Source organism: Rhea pennata, chromosome 1 (assembly GCF_028389875.1).
Source record: "Rhea pennata isolate bPtePen1 chromosome 1, bPtePen1.pri, whole genome shotgun sequence".
NCBI classification, from domain to species: Eukaryota; Metazoa; Chordata; class Aves; order Rheiformes; family Rheidae; genus Rhea; species Rhea pennata.
In genome coordinates this window covers 25,122,619-25,143,499 of record NC_084663.1, presented here as the reverse complement: position 1 = coordinate 25,143,499, position 20,881 = coordinate 25,122,619, and the positions used below count along the sequence as shown (strand labels likewise).

The 20,881-nt window shown below is 39.5% G+C and overlaps 1 protein-coding gene across 2 annotated transcripts in view; it reads right to left on the bottom strand.

The window, feature by feature from the left end:
• The window catches only part of FAM3C (FAM3 metabolism regulating signaling molecule C), a 28,070-nt gene extending 20,182 nt beyond the window's left edge, over nt 1–7,888 (bottom strand). The window contains exons 1-2 of one of the 2 annotated variants that reach the window (XM_062583292.1): nt 3,203–3,217; nt 1,582–1,668 (exon numbers count right to left, since the gene is read on the bottom strand). The gene's annotated coding sequence lies outside the window, so the exon portion shown is untranslated. Of the gene's footprint in view, nt 1–1,581; nt 1,669–3,202; nt 3,218–7,792 lie in introns of those variants that run through there. The other variant, XM_062583291.1, reaches the window with a different exon arrangement.
• Between the last annotated feature and the right edge of the window lie 12,993 nt (nt 7,889–20,881).

The window sequence follows — 20,881 nt, the reverse complement described above, 5'->3', positions numbered from 1 at the left end:
TACTGGTTGCTTTTTTCTACTCCGCCCATCTTTGTGAATTGTATTTTGTCTCAAGGCAAGGAGAACTTCCAGATGTTATGATTTCAGTTCCTTTTCAAGTAGCAACCTCCCTAACAGCCCAAAATGCTATATGTAGGGCAACATAACACAAGTACAAGAACAACAGAAAAGAAACAACAACTTACAAAAACGAGAGAGAAGAGAGTGCTAACTCTCACCCTTCTTTCATTACCATTCAGTTCTAGTCTTAGGGGATTTTTAGTTTGCTGCTCCATTTGTTGATTAAATTGCATGGTAAAAGGGATAACAGATTTAACACAAGTCTGACAAATTCAGTATATACATCCATATAACTGCTATACGTATTCCGGCATATACTAAAATAATCCAGACACAATCACTAGAGCAGTAGTTATTTGCTTAAAAAAAAAAAATAAGTGACCTATATCTTCTCAGGGAACTCTGCCAAATATTTCACATAGGGAAGTACTTCATTTAGGAAAACTATGAGCTTATAATCCTGCAAAAGAACTCTTCCTTCTGTGTTATAATATGATATAAATTTCCTAACATGCTAAGATTAGTTTCTTTCTGTGCTCATGTATTAGTTATGACGGTCACCAAGCAAGCTGGTTTCTTCCTAGAATCAGAGTGTGAGGAAATTCCTTTGACATAAGTAAAATAACCAGTTTAAAAAAAAAAATCAGCTCTTATTAATGCTGTCATACTGAGATAACATGGAGTGAAGTCCAGATTTCTGCCTTGAGCTGAATTCCATTCAATTCACTCAACTCTTTATTAGCCTTGCTTATTGCTCCTGCCCAGAGATCAGCATCATGGAGTACATGAAGAAAAGCACATTCCACTTGCACACAGACTGTGCTACTTACTGTAGTTTAAAGCTTTACTGCTCTCTGTTTTTTTCTTTTCTTTTTTTCCCCCCACAAATACAACTATAACAAATGTTCTTAGAGATAATGTGAAACATGTAAAGCAGTCTATTTTATTCCCACTTCTCTAGGATAACAGTACTTATGACACTGGCAGATGAAAACAAGCAGGGATGAGAGGCAAGAATTCAGAAGGTCAAGATAATTTTGATGACAGTAAATTGGAAAAAGCCCCCCCCATCAATGAAATTCAATAAAATTGAAAGAAATACGCTTTGAGAGGACATAAGTGCAGAGTAATAGGCAGCAATAATGAAGAAAAGGACCTAAGAGGCTACAGCAATTCTGATATTGAATCAACAACGTGATACTGTTGTGCAGACGGAAATGCTCGTTGTGCAATGTACCACAAGGACTGCTGTGTGGGGGAACAAAAAAAAAAAAAAAAAAAAAAAAAAAAAACACATACATAAAAACAAAACAAAATTCTCTCTAGCTATGTTCTATCCAGATTTAATTGAGATTTGTACACAGGCTTTTTTTCTAAATCTTTCTTAAAGTATCTTTAAACAGAAGACTCTAGATGACAAATAGATGATCTAAATAAAACAACTACAGGGCTAAAAATACCAGCTTTTTTATAAGAAAGTGTTTCAGCTAAGAGAGAAGAATGGCCACCCTTCTTGCTTACCTCCAAGGTGTAATTTAGAAATCAGTTAAAAGATGCTAGATGGACTATTCTCAACATCCACTGGAGAAGGAGCTGCTTGCTGCTTACCTATTTGTAGATACAGATTGAATGTTGAAAAGACTTTCTAAATAAAAGGATAGTTAAAAAACTGAAAAAGACTATTCAAGAATGCTGTAAATCATCACAAAATTATAGAAATACAAATGACAAGTTTTTCTTAATCTAGGCACTTTACAAAGATCGAGTTAGTGTCCTCTTCAATATGAATCTCATAGTATACTCTTACATGTGAATGTGTATACAGGCATGTATTACTCCACCTGTATCAGCTTGAGATGCTTTGAGTTAAATTCACAAAAAGGAGGATGTTTTTTCTCCCCTCAACAGGATTTAGAAATTAGCTTACTTTCAAAAATTGTCAAGTAATGCTATACCTGTTTTATCTACTGTATTACTATCTGTTAATACATACAGTATTACCAAGCTACACTGTACTATTTCTGTCCTAGGATTAGATAAGCATTCAATATTACTTAGTACAAAAGGAAAAGAAAGCTTAGGATTTTATTTTTATTTCTGAGGTTAAACTAGATTAGAATGGTCTTTGAGGAAAGCATTTTCTGCTGAAAACACAGTGATCAGCAGACACATTTTTCTGTCAGAGAACAACTGAAAAAAAGTCATTTTATCTTGTCATACCTGATGAAGGTATAATCAGTGAAATAACATTCTGTTTAATCCAATATTTTAATAATTGTCCAGGCTATACTGCCTTCGAGAAGTTCACAGTGGCAGTGGTTTTCTGCTCAAAATTACACAGTGAATTAGACATTTCAAGGATAGCATTAGCTATTCCTATCTGAGCTCTGGTTTTAAGCCAGTAGCTGTGCCAATCTGAATTATATGCCAGTCTAGGGTGAGGAAGCAGCCACAGACCAAACAGCTGAGATTGTAAAAAAAAAAAAAAAAAAAAAAAAAAAAAAAAAAAATCATTCAGAAGCTAAACCAGAGTAGGAATCTAGGCTTCTAACATGATTTGGTTTATTCAACTACAAGAAATACATTTCCTTACCCAGATCGCTGCTAATCCTTTTGCTAGAATATTCATAGTTTTTCCAATGCATTTACAAGGTTTAATTTGAAAATGAATTTATTTTCCTGAATGACATACATAAGAAAAAAGAAAATCACATCTTAAAAAATAATTACATATTTCAATTTTATTGTATAATCAGGACCATTTATGTCTTCTGATACGAGTCATTTTTCCCGCTCAGGTACTCCTCTATCCATACAAATTCCTCGTGGTTATGAACATCACCACATAGGCAAAAAGTTTATCCACACAGAACAACTTACAGAATTGTGGATATATACTTTTTCCTCCTCAGAGGGAAAATCTGCCACCCAGTATAATTGTTAACTTCTCTTACAGAAATGATACCACCTGAACTGTATTCTTTCATACACACAAGATTACACTTAATATTCTGACACATTGAATTAGACCTGAGGAGTTTGGACTGCTAACACCGGATTTTATTCTATTTCTGCCAACAGCAAATTAACAAACTTACCCCAAAATTAGAAAGGAGACACTATGCAACAGTAGCAGAATTACCTGAGTTGAAAATGCTGGTATGTAGTCTCACTTTTGTTTTAAGAAAGAAAATATACAAGAAGAAACATTACTCTGCACAAGTACTTTGATACTTGATGTACAAAACAAACATTTCCCAAATGACGTGTCAGATTACTGGTCATGCAAATGCCCTTCCTCCTCCTCCTCCTCCCCTTCCTCTCCCCCCCCTCCTCCCCCCATGCAACAGCTCTTCCTAGTGGCATCAGTCCAGGTCTTTCACCTTAGGCAACACACAAACTAATAGTCCTCACAACCAGAAAAATTCTCCTGAATCCTGAGAAGCCCAAGGACTAAAGGCATTCTTTTCACTAAAAATGAAACTCCGTCCATGCTCCTTTTGCAAGTAAAATGGAAGAAGACCTCACAAAGCACCCTGTTTCCAGAGGCTGACTTCAGACAGGGAGCCAGCTCACTCTGTAATCTGAAGCCTCTCCCCAGAGGTTTAAGTTAAGGTCTCCAAAATCTTACTGATTAAAAGTATTAAAGTTAACACACTGCTGTTTAAATTCCTATTAATGAGAATCTTAGCCCTGTTTTTTTTCCACAGGACTAGGAAAAAAAAAAAAGAAGAAAAGAAAAAAAGAAAATAAGGAAAATACAGAGAGAATTTAAAATAAATAAAAACCTCCAAAAACAAATTGCTGAACCTCATTCACCCATTTCCTTTCAAACTTCATCATAGAGAAGAACATGTTTTCAGTACAGATGAAGTTTTTGGAAGTTCAGATGGATGATTAGTTGAACAGAAAATTCTCAGAATAGGACCTGCTTGAAAGTTCAAAACCACTGATTTGTTTTAGGTCTTTTTCTTTCTTTCTTTCTTTCTTAGGCAGCAAATCACCACTTTGATTTTGTAAGACAATCAAATTTGTTCAGTAATTCCAAGACAGCAAGGAGTAAATAGTTTCACAACACATTTATCTGCAAGATCACGAGGTCTCACTGAAGACACGATATGGCCGTAAACAAGAGACTTATGTTTCAAATGTGGAACAGCATTTGTATCCTTATATCAATAAAACTATGAAGCCTGTTGTCAGAATAATGTGTCACTGTCATGCATCTTATCCCGCCCCTTACAGAAACTCTCAATAGAACGACCATTAGAAAGTTCCGAGTCTGAAAAACAATTAGCATAAGAGTAATTGACTAGTAGTAAAACTGACTGGTAATATTACTAGTAATATTTTAATTATTATATATGACCACTGCAGAAACTTATTGGAGTTTATGGTTACAGCACGTCACTTAACACAAGTGTCCATTTTAAATAAGACCTCTTAAAGAAAGTAAGCACAACAGTAAAATACATCTGTTCCCCTAATACTTTTCTTCCCCCTAAGCAGAACCAAATTCTAGAGATTAACTTCAGGATACTACAAGATCTTGTATGAATCTTATGACTGAGATTTATATATTGCACTGAACACCACATTTACCACAAAACGGAGCTGCCCATCGAGACTGCAGTCACATCAGCTATGTGGGGAATTTCTATATACTTTGTAAGGCAGGGAAAATATCAAAGGTACATGGGCAAACAGCAGCAATGAACACCACTATAATGATACTACCTAATCATTTAAGATTTTTGAACAAAACATCAGCAAAATCCAAGGTGGTTGTGTGTGGGAGAAGAGTTGTAACCTTTCCTCTGTAACAAGCTTATCTCACTAGAAAGCTGGGACCTGCCTCTGAGGAAGTTATTCCATGGCGGTTGCTACTGCTCAAAGCGGTGTTGCTATCTCTCCTATGCGTTGCTCCAAGGGATATAGAAATTCCTGTCCTACCACAGGGCCTGCTGTCATCCACTCAGCACCCCCGCGAGGTGAGGTAGCACCAGTTTTAGCCCTTTACTGGGCAGAAAGGGAGGGCCACTGGCTGAGGGGAGCACCCTGCAGAAGTATCATGCTTCAGCTCTGAGGAGAAGAGGTAGGAAGCAGCACAGCAAGTCCAACACAGAGAGGGGCCTGAGTGAGCCTTACAGGACAACACGCAGTGGGATCCTACCACAAGTATCAGACTGCTGTTAGTGATTAACAGCCTCCACACTGCTCGGTATGTCTAGAATCACAGCATCGCTGTAATATAGGCAAGTCACCACTACTTAACCATACTGGCACTGAACAGACTATTATTTGAGAGAGACACAGCGAAATACACCCAAGCCAAGAGCTTCTGTATGTGTGTTATGTAAGTTTTAACATCTATACTGGAAAAATCTAGTGCTAAAAGATGATGTTTATTGCAGCAATACCGGTTTAAAGTTATTTCTTTCTTGCCACTTTTTCCCACTCATGTCACTAGGCCTCAGGCCTGAATAATACTACAAAGCAGAGAAACTTAGGAGCTGGGCTGATCTCATCTGCCAGGTTATTGCTGCTGCCAAAAAGGACAGTCACATTAAAGTTTTTCTCTAGCCCTGGCCACATGGTTTTGCTTACTAAGCATGAAAAAAAGCTAACTTAGTAAAAGAGAATGAATGTATTTCTGCCACTCTAGCAGATAACTCAGGAGTCACAGGGAGCAGAGCATAGCAGCATCAGGCTGTTAGATTTGCACAGCCATCTCACGAAGCCTCATTGTAAAATAAGTTTTCTGACCCTATTGCCAACTATATTTTTCCTGAAGTAATCCTGAGAATTTATGAACTGTTTTGGTTTCAGATAAATATGATACTTCCCAGAGAAATCCTTTTAGGATCCTAAACTGTTATAATTAATTCCAGTGCTACTGACAGCAAAATGATTACCACAGGGCTGTACAGCAGGCCACTGGCAGAGAAAAATGTGTGGTTTAATAATTAAACCTTAAACTCTAAATTCCCTTAGCAGATTTTAGTGAAAAACTCAAAATTGAACACCTCTATCATCTGTACAAAGTCTTATGGAAATATTGGTTGCCAAGGTAAGTGATAAGACTTGCAGTCTTTACACTCACAGGTCAACAGTTACAGTTCATATTTTATTAAACATTAACTTGGCAAAATTTCATTAAGCTTTCAAACTCTTTCTATATTATAGCTTCATTAAAATGCTGAGAGAATTCTCATTAAATACAGAGTTTGAATGCCTTGCCCCATTTGGGCTGCATCTGGAGATGCTAGGCAATAGGTAGGCAATAATACCTAGGTAAAGTGAGGCAATTTCCGCAGTTAGTCATTTACTCCACATTCTTACTAGAAGAAATGTTCAGATCTGTCGTAAAAAGGCAGAGAGAGTAGAAGGCTGCAATAAACCACATTCCTCCTCCATCCTTAAGTGATTAGATATTACTGCACAACAATCCTAAGCTATTAACTTGTGAAGAGTCTATCTTCAGGCTTCAAGCAAGTTACAAAACTTGTTTTACCAAGCAGACAACTAGGTAAGCCAACTTTGATCAAAGACTTCTTACTTCAAAGAATCCCTCTGTGGCCTGGGGTCACCCTAGGCCTAATGAAATCAGTTGTACCTTGATTACCCTCACAGGCTTTAAAAAAGGACTAAAATGCACCCACTGGCACTAACCAGTGCTTTTTACTTTTTTTGTATATAATTCTACTGTCAGAATTAAATATTTTGGGAGAGGAAAAGGACCAGTCAACAATGCTCACCAGCAACAAAGAGCCATGCAGAAAGTTATGGGGAATATAAACAATAATAATAAATAAATAAAAAAGCCATGTATATACAAAGATCATGAAAAAAAAAATCAAGAGTTGCCAATGTACCATTTAATCCCATTTTAAATTCGAGAAAATTAAAGGAAAAAGTGAGTTTTGTCTGAGTGACAAAAAGTGAGCCTGTCAGCAGCTCAGACAAAAATGTAACAAAAGATACGGTAGCACTTACCTACACTAAGAAAAAACATAGAAAATAATAATACGTTTTCCTACATCACAAACTCAGAAAGTAGAAATCAAAGAAATATACACCACTTTGACATCTATGCCTCTGCAGATCTGGAAGCGCAGCACCTTCCCCTCGTCCGTTCAGGACTGCTCTCCACAACGCAGTAATTCACTGTTTTAGTTAAACACGAGTTGATCCTTGCAACTCCGCTGTCAGCAGTGCCCACGATCCACTACCCAGCAGTGAGTCAAAAGGGTGTAGCAAAACAAATAAAAGAGAAATATCTTATATATATATATAAATATATATATATAAAAATATATATATAAAAATATATGTGTGTGTGTGTGTGTGTGTATATACACACACCGTGCTGTTTCTTTGTTGTATAAGACTGACTGCAGCAGAAACACTTAATTTTTTACCTATACCGGGGCATTTAACGACACGGCGAGGTAGCACCATTCCCCTTCTCCCCTCGGCGGCCGCAGCAGCGAGCCCCGGCCCCGGCCTCGCCGCCCAGGGCTGACGAGCGGCGGCGCGGCCTGGGGAGGAGGCGGCGCGGCCGGAGGCAGCCGCGGAGACGCCGGGGCGCGGCGGGCGGGGGCCGGCGCCGGCCGCGGGCTGCGGGCCGGGGCAGGGCAGGGAAGGGAAGGGAAGGGAAAGGCCGGGCGGCCGCTCCGGGCAAAGCGAAACGGGGGCGGCCAGCGGTGAGGCGCCGCACGCAGCTCCCTACCTGTGGTGGGCGGCAGCAGCGTCCCTCGGCGGCCGCGCCGCGCCGGCTCCCCGGCCCGCCCGCCCGCAGCGCCCGGCGGCGACGGAGCAGGAAGCCGATCCACGCCGAGCCGAGCCGAGCCGAGCCGAGCCGAGCCGCGCCCGCCGCAGCGGCAGCGGCAGCCGGAGAGGACGAGGCGGCGGCGGCGGCGGCGCGCCCGCCCCCAGGCGGTGGCGGACCGGGGCGGCGCCGCGCGGCGCGCTGCCCTCCCCGGCGCGCTGTGATCTCCGAATCAGCGCAGAAGTACGCAGGGGGTGGGACATTGCTTGAGAGGAAGGCAGGCTTAGTAGCTCTTATTTCTAAATATTTGCTATAGATCTATCTTAATTTGACAGATATTTCAGTGTTTAATATATAAAAATGCAATTTGTTCTCCTGATTCCCTGTCAAGTGACACCATCCGCATAACAGACTTACAAGGTCAGTGTGTTATGAGGGGCTCGGTCCTTTGATAAGTAAATGTTTGCTATGGAAGCAAACATTTTAAATGGATTACACAAACGGCAATATCAAATTGTTAAAAGAAGATATATTACTATATATGCAGTAGCCAACACCTTAAAATAGATCTGTATCAAAGCCAAAGAAATAAGTAAGACTTGAGACAAGCCACAATTAAATAAAGGTAATTATCTACCCGACTGAATGGATGGCACAACTCACACCGGGAGGAGAGCCACGTTTCCCCAGAAATGCCCCAGAAATATGGCAGCTGGCAGGAGCCCAAAGAAAAGGGAGTATTCAATACCTCGCAGAATCTCGAATGGCTCTGAATATAAGTATCAGTTCTTGCTGGCGTGTTCGAGGTTATGCAGGGTCTGAATTGCTTTGTGCAGTGTTGTGGTAGGAAGTTAGGCCGTTACTACTGACTCGTTAATAACAAATCACAGTCACACCGATAAATCGTGCTGTGAGCTGAACGTAATGACGTTACAACCGCAGCCTTTGCACAAACGCTTTTTATGATTTGTTGCTGCACAGTGAAGCGCTTCCACGTTATGGTATCACAGCCTACTGGCATCACTTGGTGATTTTTAAATAACGCATGACCCTGATGGGGTCCCCTTCATTTGATTTCTGTGTGCAACGCTCTGATCACGTACAAGCATCACGTATCCTACGTATTCCTACGTATCACCAAAACTCCTGCACAAAGTGGTCAGTTGCGCTCCGTGTTCCACAGATTATAGGTGGTAAGCAAACCTTACCAACTACGGTAGATATATTCCTGTAAGTACCTTCGTTAATGTAGTTCATTGGCTAAGCAGCACCGCCCTAGGTTTGGTGTATCTAAAAAGACCATCAATTGTATATGAAGCAAATATGAACAAAATTTTTTTGAGAAACATGCCAGGACTAGTCAACAGTAATGTCTGTTTACAGATAAGGTTGAAAGAAATTTGTTTACATGATTTACACTACTAATCATTTAGTTTTACACTACACTACAATCATTTGTTTTTTGCTGAGTTTGATACTGTTTTGCCTGATTATTATTAATGAGATTAAGCAATTCAATTCTAATCTGTCATGTAATGAAATGGCTGTGGCCATTAAATATAGAACTTCCATAACAAGCAAAAATTAAAGTCTTTTTTTTTTTTTTTTGCTTCCTATTCCTTTGTGATGAATTTACCATTTTTACTTCTGTAAATTAAGAAATTCAGTAATAACAACAATAAAACACAGAGTATGTTTCACAGTCAAATAATGAAAATCTAAATTTATAATTTTTAAATCACAAATGGTTATATTTAATAAAGACTGTAAAAGAATAAATAGCTTGCTTTTTATCCTTAAACTGCTAATCTCTCAGAAAAAGTCCCACTGTAAGCATTTATTTTGATCCTATATTTTGTAAATGTCAGAAGCAAAAGTGCCTGAAGAAATGAGGTACTTTGAGTCTCAACAGAGTTGAACTTCATGGTTTGCCTTGTCACTGAACAAAATGCCTAAGCTGAAACTCATATATTTGGAGAATTTCTTTCTTATTGTCTCTAGCATTTGAACAGAATTTACTTTCTTAAGTCTCTCATAACTACTAATTTTTGCTAAATTAAATTACGGCACTTCCCTATTTTTTATTTTTGTTTTTAGAAAATAAAAACATTGCCTTCATATAATTACGGAAAAGGTAAATGAAGTGATACCTGACTTTATTTAGTGCACTAAGACTAATGTAGTGCACTATTGTAAGATTGATGTAGTAAAAAACTAAATCAAAATGCTTCCAGGTGCTTTATCTCTAGGCTCTTAACTACTACCTCTGGCAATAGATGTTCTACTAATCAATCATCAGTCACGATTTTCTGATCTGGTATCAGAGCAGTTCCTAATGTCTTTTTAAAAATCTCTTTTTTTGTAAGTATAAATTGGAGATTTCTGTGCTCTAAATTAAAACTTCTGCCTTAGCAGACCTTTCCATGCAGTTTCAAATGAGCTGGGCATTAGACAGCTGGCAGACACCTAGTTTTCTTAAGTATGGAAAATTTGTGGTATAAAAGTTACTTCTCTCCACAAAGCAGCAAAATCATAGAAAACATTGATGTTGGCATTCAATATGATAAGTATTACATTGCTTAGAGTAATAAGATGCAAACCACAGGCCATCTTTTGAAAGTTACTAAAAAAAAAAAAAAAAAAAGGAAATGTGAAGAAAGTTGCTTAGAGAATGCTCCAGGCAATTTGCCTTGAAGCAAATGGAAAATGTGATTTTCACCAAGCTGTGAGTCACTTGAACTATAAATAGAAACTAAAATATATAAGCACAACATGAAGTCACTTAGGCCCTTTCTTCTATCCTCTCCTTTCCTCTTCCAAACAAGCTGAAATGTGTGTGGAAAAGTTGTCCTTGAAACACCATTTTATTAGCTATCTGGCTGGTGTCATCAAGCTTTATATAAACAGAATGAACCTGTGCCTGAAGGAAAATGTACTATTCTGTATTTGCCATATGGTGTGGTAGATATTTGCAACAGATAACTTCTCTCTTTTGTGATCTCTCCACCATTTCTGTCAGAAGTTAGTTTACAAGCAGCCAAAATACCGGAGTTGTGATGTGAGAAGTCCAAGAGGCAATAGATAGACTAAGCAAGAAGTACTTGAAGAATCTGAGCCCAGAGGAGAATGCTGAACGTTTCCAAACCTTTCTTGGTGCTGTTGTACTAAGCTGAATCAATATTTTATAGATCTCCCTTTTTTTCTGTAATAAGTCCAAATAAACTTGAGGTCCAAGCATTACGAAAATTTCAGGTCTGTTTTTTTTTTCTTTATTTAGGTTCATTTTTGTTTCAAGTTGAGGATTTACAATTATAGAAGGAAAGTCCATGTTCATCTTTAATATAATTGAACAAAATTCCACTGTATAATTGCAAATGCTTAAATAATATACCATTTATGCAGCAAGGGTTCCTATTACATTTTCCTACCTGTAAGAGCATTTAGTATTATGTAATTCTCCAGGTAGACAATGGTAGAGACTAAAGTCTTCTTTAAATTATAAGTGGAGGATAGCATAGGGGAAGTTTCCTTATGCCATTTGTTAAAATATCTTAAAACTTACACTACTAATACTACTGGTAGTGTACTACTCCTAGTATTTAGTGTGCTATTAATTCTTAATTAATATAAGATCTTTGATAAGTCAGGCAGTCTGGTGCCAACAAGGTCAGGATATTCTAGAATATAAGAAAGGATAAGTGTATGGTGGTAACATTCATTGACCATATGAGACTCGTAAATGTCTTGACATCAGGTATATCCTAAGTATTGGGCAGATGCACTGAGCTATTGCTATTTAAGGTCTTATAAACAATTTCTAAGGAGCTGAAGAACCACACGAAGTTTGCATGCAGTGAAGAAGAACAAAATGACAATCTCTTTCAATGTGGATATGGAGATCTTTTGGTTCTCTGATTTGACATTACCGGATCTAAGCAGCCTTCAAAAGTCCTAAAACACCAGTGCTCCAGTTTTAGAAGAGCAACGTCTGAGAAACACTCAGACTGAGGTTGTAATCATTCAGATCAGGAAGAAGCATCACCTGCTCGGAAGTGTAGATTCCCTGAGACGGACACATTGCAGCTAGTATTGTTCATGAGCTCCACTGTGAAAAGTTAGGAGCCTCACTCTGAACATCTTGCATTAGCGTGAGGGCTCTTCTTTGCCACACAGTGAAGCTCCTCCAACTACAACTCTTCCTCACAGGAGACATATAAAGCTTGCTTCCAATTTTGTTAATTTAATTCCAGCAAGATATTGTTCCCATTTCTTTTTCGTGCTATATATATATATTTTTTTTTTGGGGGGGGGGGTTCTGCAGGCACTGCATTTAAATGCCAGATGCCTGCCCCTTTTTGAAATTTGATATTTGTACAATAACAGGTTTTTAGTTTATATGTATCATTAATAATAATAAAAGCCTTTGAATGATACTATAGTCAGAAAATGAGTGAGGAGGTAATAGCATGCTTTACCTCTTCAGTGGAAGCACATTCCAAAAGCAGGTGAATGACCCACAAACTTGTCATGTTTCCCACTGCAAGAGAACAAAAAGATTTTAAAACCCACATTTGAAAGTTAATAACAATAACCTTTGCTAATTTAAAATAATTTTTCACTTACCTATTTTGACACAGAATCACAGAATTCTTGATGTTGGAAGGCAAGTCTGGAGACCACCTAGTCTAACCGCTCTGCTCAAAGCAGAGTGAGTTACAGCAACTTGCCCTGGACTATGTCCAGCTGGGTATATCTCCTAAGATGGAGACTCCACAGCCTCTTTGGGCCCCCTGTTCGATCATCTTTACAGAAAAAAATATTTTCTTACATTTAAATAGAATTTCCTATATTTCAATTTGTGCCCATTGCCTCTTGTCTCGCTAAGCATCACTGAGAAAAATCTTTTTCACTCCTTTCCGTCAACTATTTATGCACATTGATAGGAACCCCCTTGAGTCTTCTCCAGGCTACACATACCAGTATTCTCAGCTACTCCTCATATAATAGATGCTCTGATCCCTTAAGCATCTTCTTGGCCCTTCATTGTGCTTGCTTCAGTATGTCCATGTCTTTTTTGTAACGGGAAGCCCAAAACTGAACACGGTACTACTTAGTGTATGGTCTCACCGGTGCTGATGAGAGAGAAAGGATCACCTTCCTTGATCTGCTGGCAATGCTTTCCTAATGCAGCCCAGGATGCTACTGGTCTTCTTTGCTGCAAGGGCTGATGTTCAACTTATTTTCCACCAGGATCTCCAGATCCTTCTTGGCCAAGCTGCTTCCAGCTAGCCCCTAGCCTTGGGGGTTGTAGAGTTATTCCTCCTCAGGTGCAGGTTTTGGCATTTCATTTTGCTTACTTTCATGAAATTCCTTTTTGCCCATTTCTCCAGCTTGTCAAAGTCCCGCTGAATGGAAGCACAACCATCTGGTGTATCAAACAGTCTTCCTAGTTTGGTATCATCTTGTTGATGATACTTACCGAGAGTACACTCAGTCCCATCTTCCATGTCATTGATGAAGATGTTAAATAGTATTGGCTTCAGTTTCGACCTCTAGGATATACCACTAGTAAATGACTTTGTGTCATTCAGCTGGACTTTGTGCCATTGATCCCATCCTCTGAGCCCAGCAGTTCAACCAGTTTTCAGTCCACCTCACTGCCCACTTAGCTAGTCTGCACTTCATCATTTTGTCTTTGTCCCAAGACATCATGAGGATGTCTTGGGAGACAGTACTGAAAGCCTTACTAAAGTCAAGATAAACAACATCTACTGTTCTTCCCTCATCCACTCAGCTGATGATATAATCATACAAGGCTATCAGGTCAATCACGCTTGATTTCCCCTTCATAAATGCATGCTAGTTACTCTCACTCACCTCTTTCTCTTCATACATTTCAAAATATGAATATTTCAAAAATGGTTTCCAGGATTATGTGCTCTATCACCTTCCTAGGATTGCTATGACGCTAACTGAGCTGTAGCTGTAGCTCTCCTGATCCTCCCTCTTGCCCTTCTTGAAGACAGGAGTGACACTGGCTTTCTCTAGTCCTCCCTTGATTCTCATGGCCTTTCAAAGGTAATGGTGAGTGACCTCAAAATGACAGCTCCCACCTCCCTCATCACTTACAGATGCATCCCGTCAGGGCCCATAGACTCGGGTCTGTCCAGTTTGTTTAAGTATTCCCTAACCTGATCCTTCTCTACTGAGAGTGAGTCTTCATTTCTCTGGACTTTCTCATGTATCTCAGGAGCCTTGTATTTCTGAAGGCAAGTCTTAAAAGGACCGAGTAAAAGAGTAAGTAAAGACTGAGGCAAAAAGGGTATTGAGAATCTCATCAATTTCTATTTCCTTTATCACCAGGTATCACCAAGTATCTGAGACGGGACATGGCTATGAAAGTACAGCAGTAGTTCAGTAGAATAACAGGATTATCAAAATAGACTGTAAAGAATGCAAAATACAGGTTCCAAGATACAGGGAGTCTCCTGCCCCATTAAGCAACAGGCCCACATTTTCCCGAGTCTTCCTTTTGCTGCTTCCGTACCTGTAGAAACCCTTCTTGTTCCCTTCATGTGCCTCACCAGATTCATCTCCAGATAGCTTTGCCTTTCCTAGCCACATCCCTGTACACTCATACAATGTGTCTATATTCTTCCTGGGTCACCTGCCCCTTCTACCACTTATTTACTGCTCATTTTTGTTTGTTTGTTTTTTGTTTTTAATATTGAGTTTTGGAAGGAGCTCCTTGTTCATCCATACAGGCTTTTTGCTAGCTTTGCTTGATTTCCTGCTCATTCCTTTTCATTCTTGAGCTTGGTGGAGGTGATCATTGAAAGTCAGCTGGCTTTCCTGGACCCCTCTTCTCTAAACAGCTATCTCCCATGAGGTTCTTCCAAGCAGATCCCTGAACAGGCCAAAGTCTGCTTTCCTGACATCCAAGGCTGTGATCCTGTTTTTGCCCTGCTGCTTTCTCAGAGGATACTGAACTCCACCATTTCATAGTCACTGCAGCCCAGGCACTGCCCCTGGCCTTCACATCACTGACCAGTCTTTCCTTATCCATAGTGTGAGTTCCAACAGAATGCCTCTCCTTGCTGTTCTGTCACCTCTGTCAGTAAGTTGTCATCAGTGCACTCCAGAAACCTTCTGGATTGCTTGTGCCCTGGTGTGTTGTCCCTCCAGCATGTATCAAGGTTGTTAGTGTCCCTGGGGAAGACCAGGGCCTGCAAATGTGAGGCTTCTTACAGCTGTCTGAAGAAAGCCTCATCTCCTTCTTCTTGAACAGGCAATTCAACATCTATCACAATGTCACCCATGTTGGTCTGGCCTCTAATCCTGATCCATAAGCTCTCAGCTGGCTCATTATCCATCTCTAGGCAGAGCTCCATGCATTCCTGTTGCTCTCTCACATAAAGGATGATTTCTTCTCTCCGTCCCAGCCTGTCCTTCTGAAAGAGCCTGCATCCATCCACTGATCTCAGTGACATATTGTAGACGTACAACTGCATGCAGACCCCCTGTTTGTTCCCCATGCTGTTTGCGTTCGTATACGGACACTTCAGATGGGCACCCAGCTGTGCTGTTTTCCCAGAAAAATTATGAGAGTTTTCCCTATAATACTGTCCTGTAGGCACTTCCTTATTTATATGCATGTACTTAAGGTGGACCCCTTTCAGCCTTGTTTTGTTGATTACAAGGTCTCTCTTGTCCACATCACTCTGTGCCCTTTGCTTGCCAACCTGGTCCACCACTTCCTCTCTTGATTGTGGGTCATCTCTGTCCCCCATCATTCCTTGTTGAGAGCTCTCCTTGCCAGGCTGGCCAGTGTGTTGGCAAAGATGCTTTTACTCCACTTTGTCAGGTGGAGTCTGTCTTTTCCTAGCAATTCTTGACCCTGAAAGACCCCTAGGGTCATAAAACACAAATCCCTGTTGTCAGCTGTGCATCAGTTGTGCAACCAGTTGTGGACCAGCAGGATCCATCCATTCCTCAAGCCCTTCCCCTTCACTAGCAGAATCAAGAGGAAAACACTTGGATCCTTGATCCTCACCCACAGAGCCATGTTGTCATTCTGGATATGCTGCAGGTCTCCCCTGGCAATACTTTGATGTCCATGTTGAAGAGCAGCAGTTAATAGTCTGACGCTTGGACAAGCCTTGGGAGTCTTTCTGCAAAGTCTGAACTCTGAGCCCCCAGCAGACTTCCATAACCAGCAGATCAGAGTGGCTGACTGGGTCCTTCATACGCCTCAGCAGGGAGAACCCACTACTATCGCTTGCTGCTTCCTCCTGGTGCTGTTGAGGGGCCCAGGATCAGTTAGCATGGAAGCTTCGTTGGAAACAGCTCTCAGCCCCTCATCTGCTACAAGGGCACTTGCACCAAATAGTTGCAAAATCTGCAAAAGGGGCAGGAGCTCCCTTCTTGTTGCCAGAAGTCAGAAGCTCCAGCTTTCATCATGACTTTTTTCCTCTCTCTTCTGCAATTGTGTGAGAAATCTATTTCTCATGTTATTTTTTGCAACTCAAATAACAAGAGTAACTGATGAACAAGCTCTCTACCTCCACCCACACTTTGGCATGTAATACAGCTAACAATTCCTCTCTTACCAACATATAAGTTGTCATATTTATGCTCTTCTAATGGAATAGAAGGAATCCTATTTTGTGAAGACATCTGCGAGGTGATGGGGCAAAAAGGAAAGGCAACTCAGTAAGTATTTAGAGGATACAGCCTGTACTGGGTGGAGCCCAAAGGTGTTAGTGTAATACAAACTGTTAAATGCTATATATCCAGAAATAGAAGGCAGTAATTATGGATTCTGTCAGTTCACATACATTTGTCACCAGCATGAAATGACTATACTATATCTTTCTAAGCCTCAAGCGATGAATAGGAAAAACAGTACAGAGACATTGATAATCACTCCATCCCTGCTGTCCTACTTGACTAGACCACATGAAAAAAAGCTCCCTTAAATTAACGTTCATAGGCACATTCGTGAAGAGAGTATAGGCGTTCTAGCTCTAACAACAAAGTGTTACAGAACTGATTACAGGGCATCTGACTGATTTTGAAAGTAAAAACATGAATTTGGACAGCAAACATGATATTGTTTCTGTCGGAAGTAGATCTAAATACTGCTGGTTTCAGACCCAGAGGGTTATTCAGGGGCCAGACCAGACTGCAGCATTATCCAGATGGCACAAGCAGTTCAAGTTTAATAAAGGGGCCCCTGACAACTGTGAAAACTGCAGAAGTGGTTATCTGGTGAGGTAGCAGCAACTCAGGGTTTATCAGCTATAAACTCATACTGTAAAAATAATCTCTTCAAGGACCAGAGATGCAATACTCTGAGCATTGAAGCTGTGGCAGTTTGGACATAGGTTAGATGGCCTCACTTTGCAGTTATGAGGAAAAGAATCAGAAGGCTGAAAACTGGAATGACTTGTAAAGTATTTGCTCCTCATTTAACCCATATGTCCTCCGATACTGTTCACTTATCATCCTCCCACTGTTATTATGGCTTTACGAAGATCTCACTGCTATTGCTGAGAGTCTCAGTGTAGCACAGTAACATTCTCAGAAAATCATAGTGAGCTGTCTGCAGCTATCTGACTCGTATCTCAAAAGTTCCTCTTAGTCCAGCTGGGACAGAGGTCCAACCTGCTGAGGATTCTGTGGTGCCGAGGGATGAAACTAAAGCAGCAGGAAGTTTCTATTCATCTGATCATAAGGAAGAAATTATTTCTCATTGATTACTTCCTCCTGCCATTGAATTGACACAGCCACCAAGACTCAAATGTCTTTGAAGGAGCATTGCCTCAATATCAAAATAATACGGTATGAAAAGCAGCCGGTTATAACAACTATCTTATTAAGCAAGCCATCGTGTCGGAGCTGGCACCACCTGTTTGCAGCAGGGCACTCACTCTCCATACGTCTACATTTTTAACTGTTCCTCACACTACTGGATTCAATACTGTAAAAGCCTAATACCATAGATTTTCTGACAAAAGAAAAATATGTCTTTCCATGAGTTTTTTAAAAAATACATTCCCATATGTTGAAAACCATATGCAGCTTAAATTTTTGTTCAGATAATGACAGTGACAGAATGCTGTTTCAAAATTTCATACTATATGAACAATGCAGGAAAGAAGGAACTCCTGAGATACAGAACTGCTCCTTCAGAGTAATTAAAGAAGGAGCCAGGGCTGTTTCCTACTGCATCTTTTACTGGGTCTATTCACACAGTTTGTTAAGCTGAAATACTAGCTTGTAGGTTGTCTAGACAGCTAAACCTTCTGGACTTTCCTATAACAACTCACCCTAAAAAAGCAGAGTGGCTCTCCTTTCTGAGGAAAGGCAGCTTCTTAATACAAGCATGAACTTCTTTCTTCATATGTCTAGACAGTAGGTCACAGCCTGTATTTTGAGTCTACATCTCTATGGGGAATTTCATTAATTACAGAGAATATGTGATTGCACATATGCCTAAATACATAAGATCCCACAATTACTTGTGTTTCTTCAATAAAGTCCTAACAAGCCTTTCTATCAACACTCCTTAAAATGTAACATAAGAGTAATTTTGTAATTTTTATCGTTTGTATTTGTCTGGATGTACCCATCCCTCCTCCTTACTTTTTTCTTTATGATATAACTTATCAAAAGGAAAGTCGGGTACTTAAAAAAATAATCTACCCAAGACTCGAATTCTAAACTGTTATCACTTCAAAATTAGTCTCTTAAGCTACAAATTGGAACAGAATGAAGGAAAAGGAAAGGAAAATACTGGAGAAGTGGCAGTCTGTTATGCTGTTGCACAGTTAGTTTCTAGACAGGACATATTGAAGCTAAAGTCACTTGATTTACACTAGACAGAAGTGTTACTGTAACAGATCTGTGTTATAATGCAATTTTCCTTCTTAAAGTACTTGATTTCTGTTAAAAATGTGTTGAAATATTCCCCTCGGTATGCTATTTTAAATTATTCTTAAATAATTTCTTCCTATAATGCTCCAAAATTATTACTGATTGATCAGATAGAGTCACACATAGTTTTTGTAGAATATTAGGAACAATTAGGAACAACCGATCACCTTACTGCTCTTACTTCATACTGTTATGATCTCTATCATAGATGAGATCATATCCATGACCTATCTCTATCATATCCATGGATGGATAGTCCAGTTTCCATAAGTGATCTACACTATTACTTGCCTATCTTTATGATCCCAATGTCTAACACTTGTCTAACTTCCTTACCGTAATGTAAGATTATTTCCTTCTGTCTCATCCACAGTGATGACAGGGAACTGTACATTTCCTTTATCTTTACTGTTAGCCTTTTGTGTGTTTGAAGACTTTTTGGTGTTTTCTCTCAATCTTCTCTGAACAAAACAATTGCACTTCCTCTAATTTTTCTTCACAGCTCTTTTTTCCTGCACTTTAAATCTCCTTCTCTGTCTATCTCTCTACAATTGCTTTGAAACGGAGTGCTCAAAATTGCTACAACAGTCCTATTTACGCATTACCAACATAGAATTTATGGCGCACAACCCTCCTTCATGGTGTTTTTCCTGTTTTTCCACAGCAATATTGTTGACTCATTTTAGACTTTGTGTATAGCCCTACGTCCTCTTCTGCGGAACTGCTACTCTACAGATAGTTTCCAATACTTCTACAGCTAATTTTTCTAACTTTCTGCTATGCGTCATGTGTACGGATCATTTTGGAGACTGATCATATTTTTTAAAGTCCTCACAGGCTTTTGCAGTTTGATGTTGTCTGTATATTAAACAATTAGACTACTGTGTTATCTGCAGTGTTCATGAAAATAGTGGACTATACTAGAAGCAGGACAGACCACTGTGCATAGCACAACACAAAATATATTTTCACATTATACTACTCACATTTTGCAGTCAGTATTGTACCCACCTCATAGTAGTTTTCTCTAAATCTTGTGTTCCGAGATTGCTCATTAATATTTAATGAAAGGCAGAGTCTGAAACTTCACTAACATCACAGTATATGATATCCACTGTTCTTCTGTCTGCATGACCTACATGACCAGTTTTATTCTTTAGCGTGGTGGGACCTCTGATGATTATCTGAGGAAAGATATTTGGTATCTATGATATCTGAAGTAATATTACTCCTGAAGTGTCATTGACTTCCCAACAAGTAGGCAATAACTGCCTACGTAACCACAAAACAGATTTACAATCACAGAATGCTCATTATTTACCTGTTACTATTTATGGATTAATATAATCAGAAAATATTTCACTTTTTGAAAGCTGCTTTTCAAGGATTAGATTTTGTTTCTTGTAGCACTGTTACAAGCTGTCTAAATGAGCACAGACTACTTACAGAAACATATATCAGGATTTCCATAGGAAATCTTTCCTGCCTATATTTAAGACTAATCTGGTATTAATGTGTATCTTTAATCAGAAGCAAGCCTCTAGTTCAATCAATTGTGCAAGGGCTGTTCTGAAGCAAAGGGCAGTTGCGAACATACTTAAGAAATTAAGCAATAGAAAGCAACTGATTAATTTTTGATATCATTGTGTTTCACTTGATACAGCTTCTCTGTATTTGAGGCACAAATTTGGAACTTAGACTTAAGTGAAAGAAAGAGGTTCCTGGAGTAAAAGCTCAGAACCAAATGTCACTGAATGTTTAGAGTGCTTTGCTCATTAATCTGATTCTACTAAACCTTGTGGGAGCGCAAAAAATCCACTTTGTCCACTTCCAACAGAGAATAATCTGGCTAGAAATATTCTGACGAAACAATTTCTCATCAGGATATACCATTCATTTAAATTAAAATGTTCCACAAGAGTATTTCCATTTTTGACCAATTTCCAATGGAATCCAGGCAGTTTCCAAGACAACTGAGCCTGCCAGCTTGCCTGTCTGTCTTCTCAATGGCCCTTCTGGCTGGTGCTAGAGATCTTGGGCTCACAGATTCCTTTTTTGGGACTGACAGAATGCTGAGAGCTAGGAAGGAAGGACTCTCCAGTTTTGTGGCTT